Below are 6,071 nucleotides of genomic sequence, written 5' to 3'. Positions count from 1 at the left end.
ACAGATCGTCTAATGTGAACAAGATGGAGGCGCGGCGGCGGAGGGATCTGCTGTGTTTAACACTCTAAACACATGGTTGACATCATTTATTTTATTCTTTATATTCATGACTTTTCCTAATTTTATGGGGACAACTGGGAAAAACTAACATGTTGCATTGTTCTGTATATGTATATATATATATATATATATATATATATATATATATATATATATACATATACATATATACTTGTTGTTGGTGTTCCTTGGGGTCAATTTGATGATTTGGATGATTTAATCATTATTATTTTCATCTATTTTAGAATAAAAATATTTAGAAATGTTTCAAATTGTTGTGTTGACCACTCTAAATACATGGTTGACACACACACACACACATACACACACACACACACATACACACACACACACACACGCACACAAATATATATATTTATATAAATATTTTTTTTCGTTTTGCTTAATATTTATGACTTTTCCTAAGTTTATGGGAGCAACTGGAAAAACGTGAACTTTGCGTGTATATATATATATAAATACATTATATATAATATATTTAAAAATTAAATAATTTATTTATTTATATATATATGTATATAAATAAAATATTATATACATATATACGCAAAGTTCACGTTTTTCCAATTTATAAAATAAATTATATATTTATATATATATATATATATATATATAAATAAATTATATCTATATATATAATTTATTTTTATTTATTCTGGGAAAAATTGGCATTTTCCTGTAAACATATTGACAAACATACATTTCTGTCAATTTGATCGTTTTTAATGATTTAAGCGTTGTTATTATTATAATAATTATAATTATTAAAATTATTATTATTATTATTTTGATTTTGTTTCTTTATTATTATTATGTATTTTACAATTAAAATATTAAGAAATGTTTGAAATTGTTTGTTTTTCCTGAGGTCAAATTGACACTTTATGTAACACATGCCACTGTCCTTGATAATGGATAATACTTGAATTGCAAATATCATAAATAACACAAAACAGTACTAATAAATAACATACTTTAAAACACAAACAAATATCCCTCAATCCACTTTAAGGTCAACTGTTAAAATGTTTTGTTTTTTCCGTATATTTCCAAAGTCACGTTATTATTCTGGAAGAAGTTGTTTTGAGTTCTGTGTTTAATCTAAAAGCAGAAATACTTTAATATCAAAGGGGGAAATTATTTTTATACCGATATACAAACAACAAATATTATACAGACTAAACATATTTTAGAAAAAAACAAAAATTTAAATGTACAGAAATTAATATTTACATTAAAATGCCACAAATACACATAGAGTACCTGACATTAGAACTTGAGTAACAACTTTAATTATAATAAAGGTTGAACAGTGGTTCGAGCAGTCGCCCCGTGTAAAGAGGCTGAAGGTCCTTGAGGCAGCAGCCGCAGGTTCGACCCCGACCTGCGGCCCTTTGCTGCATGTTTCCCCATTTCCTGCCCCGTTGCCAGGGTCAAAGTGACCCCAAGAATAAACGGTGTTAGTAAAATCTGAGGGGAACAGAAGAGTTAAAGAGTTAATATCTCCCTTCAGAAAGTCCTGCATTTAAAATCTTGAATATGTAGAATCTTAATTAAAAGCTAAATTAACAATAATAATAATAATAATACACCCACATGGCGTTTTGGGGGGTACAGAATGAAAGTATGGCTATATTTAGTCTGAATTAAAGGTCGAATATGAAGAATGAGCAAAACACCGCCATCTACTGTCTCAAGATCGTAGTAGCAACAACAAAAAATAACTCCAGCACTCAGGTTGCCAGGTTGGTCAGACCTGACCCAGCAGCTACAGGACACCAGAGTCTGTTTGAGTCTGTTTGAACCCGTCCCCTCCGACAAATCACACCATAAAAACAAGTATTAGAGGAGTTTGACTGACAGTTAGCGTTAGCCGCTACAGCTAAGTAAACATGAAAGTTAGCTTACCGATCAAGGAGAAACGTAAACATTTGTGCGTGTGTTTTAATAAACTCTGGGTTCACTAACTACGTTGTTGGTGCTTTGTTTTGTGTGTAGGGACTCTTCTCATGCTGCTGCAGAGGTTTGCTGTTATTTTCAGCAGCATTAGTGGTTAAAAAAGACGTTTTAATGCCTTCACTGTACTGCCCCAAGCTAATCAGTGTTAGCCACGTCCGACTGTTAGCCACTCTCCTGGATTTCTCCGTTAATCGTTCATACACTAAAAAAACTGTCTCTTTGGATTATTTGATTTATGTAATTGCTGAAAAACACCATGGGATGATTTTACACCAGAATTACACTTTAAGCACAAAACGTAAAAGTCATTATGCAGAATATTTTATTATCAGGTTTTGATTATTATATAGATTAATGTAAATATAACTTCACTGTTGCAGCTGATAAAGGCGGGTTAATTGTATTTATTTTATATAAAGAATGTGTAGGCTTATCTATAACAGTATATGTTATTTCATTTGTTGATAATACTGTGTATTAATAAGATGAATCTATAAAGTAACTAGTAAATAAATGTAGTGGATTAAAAAGTACAATGTCTGAAATGTCTGGACTGAAAAGGACTGCATATTTTCACCTGCGTAATATTATATATATATTATTATTATATATATATAATATATACAAAAATAAGGAACATTGTGTCTCAGAAAGATGCATAAAAACTAGTCCATGCATCCACCCTTTGCAATTTCCCAGCTTGGGATCAATAAAGCATTTCTATTCTATTCTAATCTGTGGCGGACGGCGTTCCTCCCCTTCCCGTCCTCGCTCTCTACCCCCCCCCCCCCCCCCCCCAACCCCCGAGCCACGGATGTGTATTTTAGACCAGAACCTGGACTTAAAATGGCGCCCTATTCATTACAATCAGATTCCAAAGATTTTTTCTGGGTTTCCAGGTTTACTAGTGTAATATGCACAGTTGTGTTTCTCCTGTTGGCTTCACATAGGAATTTAAATTGCTTTGCTGTGGTTTGAGAAAAGTTTTACAAATAGAAAAAGTCCGTGGATTAAACATTTACAATATAAAAGAGTCATAATCACCTCTGTTTGCAGTTTGAGGAGCCCTTTACGTGTAGAAACATTCAATTTAACATATAATGTAAGCTACTATAACATTTAACTTTACTTTTGGGGCACACGGTGGAGTGGTGGTTAGCACTGTCGCCTCATAGCGAGAGGGTTCCTGGTTTGAACCCCGGCTGGGGCCCTTCTGTGTGGAGTTGACGTCTTCGTGTTCCCGACCATGCCCGAGCGCCGAGCACGAGTCTGTCTCATACGGCTCAGTAGTTAGTGAACTGATTAAATGCTGTCCACATACGTAGCTTGCATATGTTATATATTCATTTAAATGACAAGTATATACTGTATTAACAGTTGGAATCAAGCAAAAATAATGTTTATGTTCTTTAGTGAGATTTTTTTAAATTTCAGTGGTGGTTAGCATTGTCGCCTCACAGCGAGAAGGTTCCTGGTTTGAATCCCGGCTGGGGCCCTTCTGTGTGGAGTTTGCATGTTGTCCCCGTGTCTGCGTGGGTTTTCTCCGGGTTCTCCGGTTTCCTCCCACAGTCCAAAGACGTGCAGGTGTTCGGTTCATTGATGACTCTAAATCACCCGTAGGTGTGAATGGTTGTCTGTCTCTGTTCGTCTCTATGTGTCCTGTGATAGACTGGCGTCCTGTCCAGGGTGGACCCCGCTTCACGCCCGATGTCAGCTGGGATCGGCTGGGATGAAGATGAATGAATGAAATTAAATCAGTTTGAGGTGCAGCTGTGGATAAGAAACACAGGTCTGCTCCCTCGTGTCGCCCTTTTGTTTTAATTCTTTGTCTTTTCTTTGTTTCCCACCTAAATCCTTTTTTGCTGATTCATGTGATTTGACTGCTGCAACATTTGCCATTTCCCTCTGGGGGTGAATCCATTATGATCACTAAGGAAATGTTTTTTTCTCGCTCAAAGGCAAAGCGACTAATGTCGTTAACCTAGAGAGCTGATGGTCAAAGGTCACAACGAGAGTTACATCACTACTGTGACGGACTGATTAGTGTGCTGATGAGGCAACAGCTCCCTGCAGCTCGTGGGTTTATTGTGATATAACAACAACATGACACAGCGTGAGGGCAGCTGTTGCTTTCATAAAACAGTCTTCAAGTATGTTAATATGAAAGTTATGGACACATTTAAATTTAAATACATTTGTATTTATGACTCCACCTCAATCGTCATTAATTCATCTGAACGCAGCCGGACGTCAGATACATTTTTTTTGGCATTGTACGTTTCTGTGGTTTGCAGAGGAAACATTTTTGGCGGGCTTTTACGTCAACATGCGCTTTTAACTGACTTATAGATGTTTACATGAAGCGTTCAAGTGCTCCGGATGTGAAGTGACATAATATAACAACCCTCGAACGCAGCTTAGGGAGGAGGCCGGTGTGCATGGTTGGGTCAAACACACACACGCGGACTTCCACCGAAGAGACTGCGACTAGTGTCTCATTAAACTTAATTACAAAACGATTATTTTATCTCATCCTTAGTTTTTATGGCTAATGTTAAAAGTTTTAATTTGCCCAGAAGTCTGTCGGCCCTGAAACTGGACGGAGCAGAATCCAAAGTATTGCGGTACCTGTTATCTTTTGTTTCTGTAAAAAGGATCATTCTGATGAACTGGAAAATAAGAAAACCAAACTGTTTTTGTTTAGATCACTGGCTAAAGGGTTTTAAAGATTCAAGATTCAAGGTTCAAGAAGTTTTATTTATCCCGAGGGAAATTATCGTGCAACAGTTTCAACACAAAGGTGGGAAAAGATCAGAGTAACAATAAGCATAAAAACATAAATCAAATCAAAGTAAAGCTAACATCAAATAAATAAAACAATAACTAATGTGACTAATGTGAGTGCAACAGACATTGTGGTTAAACGTAGAGAGAGAGCTCACTTATGTAACATGGCTATCTTAAATGTAAACGGGCAGGTGGTACCAACATGGCCGTAAGTACGCTGCGGCTTGAGTTTTAACAAAAACCAAAACATGTGAGCACATTACACCAGTTCTTAAATCATTACACTGGCTTCCTGTACGTCAGAGAATTGATTTCAAAATCCTCCTGCTCACATATAAATCACTACATGGTCCAGGGCCGAGGTATATCACTGATATGCTCCCACTACATAAGCCTTCTAGATCACTGAGATCCTCTGAGGCCAATCTGTTAAACTCAGATCAAGGGAACGCATCTTTCAGTCATTATGCAACAAACAGCTGGAATAAACTTCCTGAAGATGTGAGACTTTCACCCACTCTGACCACTTTTACAACTAGATTGAACACTTTTATGTTCACCAAATCTTTGCTCTTTTAACGTCCGCACTGTTTTTATTATTGTCTGTGTTTTTATTCTCTTTGTCTTCCTGTAACGCATTTGAATTCATGACATGTTGCTGTGAAGCACTTTGAGTCTGCCGTGTGTATGAAAAGTGCGTTACAAATAAAGTTGCCTTGCCTTGGTTGAGAAACAGTGAGGTGCAACGTAGCTGTGGTTTGCAGGATGTACATTGTGGTGAGTCGACTGGGGTTGTGCATGAACGAGGGGGGAAGGAAACGCACACAGAGTGGGAGCTCTTGGTGTTTTCTCCCCTCTCAGATGGTCAGACTGTCCCTGAGGCAGAGCACTGTAGAGTAGCAGTTGAGTCAATAATGCCTCTTTGGTCCAGACTGAAGTATCTCAACAACCGTTTGATTCAATTCAGTTCAATTAAATTTAATTATAATGCCAAATATTAACAAAAGTTATGTTGAGACACTTTACATATAGCAATATAATAGAATAGAATGACTTTAATGATCCCAGACTGGGAAATTATTATGTAACAGCAGCAGTGGGTCAGCAAATAAACACTTTTTACATAACATACATATAATAAAATATATACATAGTGTATATATACAGTGCACAGTGTGCTATAAACAATAAACAATAATAATATATACAATAAAATATGCAAAATTAAAAATGTATGCAACAAA

Source organism: Echiichthys vipera (assembly GCF_963691815.1).
Source record: "Echiichthys vipera genome assembly, chromosome: X".
NCBI lineage: Eukaryota > Metazoa > Chordata > Actinopteri > Perciformes > Trachinidae > Echiichthys > Echiichthys vipera.
The sequence above is the reverse complement of the archived record's forward strand: the minus strand, read 5'-3'. Positions refer to the sequence as shown.